Here is a 1,811-nt window from a genome sequence, read left to right as displayed (position 1 = left end):
CACAATGTACCAGAATCTCTGGGACAAATTTAAAGCAGTGTGTAGAGGGAAATTTATAGCACTAAATGCCCACAAGAGAAAGCAGGAAAGATCTCAAATCGACACCCTAACATCACAATTAAAAGAGCTAGAGACGCAAGAGCAAACAAATTCAAAAGCTAGCAGAAGGCAAGAAATAACTAAGATCAGAGCAGAACTGAAAGAGATAGAGACACAAAAAACCCTTCAAAAAATCAATGAATCCAGGAGCTGGTTTTATGGAAAGATCAACAAAATTGATAGACTGCTAGCAAGACTAATAAAGAAGAAAAGAGAGAAGAATCAAATAGACACAATAAAAAATGATCAAGGGGATATCACCACCGATCCCACATAAATACAATCTACCATCAGAGGATACTATAAACACCTTTACTCAAATAAACTGGAAAATCTAGAAGAAGTGGATAAGTTCCTGGACACGTACACCTCCCAAGACTAAACCAGGAAGAAGCTGAATCTCTGAATAGACCAATAACAGGCTCTGAAATTGAGGCAATAATTAATAGCCTACCAACCAAAAAAAGGACCAGACATATTAACAGACAAATTCTACCAGCGGTACAAAGAGGAATTGGTACCATTCCTTCTGAAACTATTCCAATCAATAGAAAAAGAGGGGATCCTCACTAACTCACTTTATGAGGCCAGCATCATCCTGACACCAAAGGCTGGCAAAGACACAACAAAAAACAAGAATTTTAGACCAATATTCCTGATGAACATCGATGCAAAAATTCTCAATAAAATACTGGCAAACCGAATCCAGCAGCACATCAAAAAGCTTATCCACCATGACCAAGAGGGCTTCATTCCTGGGATACAAGCCTGGTTCAACATACGCAAATCAATAAACGTAATCCATCACATAAACAGAACCAACGACAAAAACCACATGATTATCTCAATAGATGCAGAAAAGGTCTTTGACAAAATTCAACAGCCCTTCATGCTAAAGACTGTCAAAAAACTAGATGTTGATGGAATGTATCTCAAAATAATAAGAGGTATTTATGACAGACCCACAGCCTATATCATACTGAATGGCAAACACTAGAAGCATTCCCTTTGAAAACCGGCACAAGGATGCCCTCTCTCACCCCTCCCATTCAACATAGTGTTGGAAGTTCTGGCCAGGGCACTCAGGCAAGAGAAAGAAATAAAGGGTATTCAATTAGGAAATGAGGAAGTCAGATTGTCCCTGTTTGCAGAAGACATGACTGTATATTTAGAAAGCCCCATTGTCTCAACCCAAAATCTCCTTAAGCTGATAAGCAACTTCAGCAAAGTCTCAGGATACCAAATAAATGTGCAAAACTCACAAGCATTCCTACATACCAATAACAGACAAACAGAGAGCCAAATCATGAGAGAACTCCCATTCACAATTGCTACAAAGAGAATAAAATACCTAGGAATCCAACTTACAAGGGATGTGAAGGACCTCTTCAAGGAGCACTACAAACCACTGCTCAACGAAATAAAAGAGGACACAAACAAACGGAAGAACATTCCATGCTCATGGATAGGAAGAAACAATATCATGAAAATGGCCATACTGCCCAAGGTAGTTTACAGATTCAAAGCCATCCCCATCAAGCTACCAATGACTTTCTTCACAGAATTGGAAAAAACTACTATAAAGTTCATATGGAAACAAAAAAGATCCCGCATTGCCAAGACAATCCTAAGCAAAAAGAACAAAGCTGGAGGCATCACGCTACCTGACTTCAAACTATACTACAAGGCTACAGTAACCAAAACAGCATGGT

General features: G+C 38.9%; 1 protein-coding gene across 1 annotated transcript in view; it reads right to left on the bottom strand.

The window, feature by feature from the left end:
* TTPA (tocopherol (alpha) transfer protein) overlaps window positions 1-1,811 on the bottom strand; it is a gene marked incomplete at its 5' end in the record, with an annotated part of 26,157 nt that overhangs the window by 20,587 nt on the left and 3,759 nt on the right. The window lies entirely within an intron of this gene.

Source organism: Colobus angolensis, unplaced genomic scaffold (genome assembly GCF_000951035.1).
Source record: "Colobus angolensis palliatus isolate OR3802 unplaced genomic scaffold, Cang.pa_1.0 Scaffold92, whole genome shotgun sequence".
NCBI lineage: Eukaryota > Metazoa > Chordata > Mammalia > Primates > Cercopithecidae > Colobus > Colobus angolensis.
Note: the sequence above shows the minus strand (reverse complement) of the source record. Positions and strands in the feature narration are given on the sequence as shown.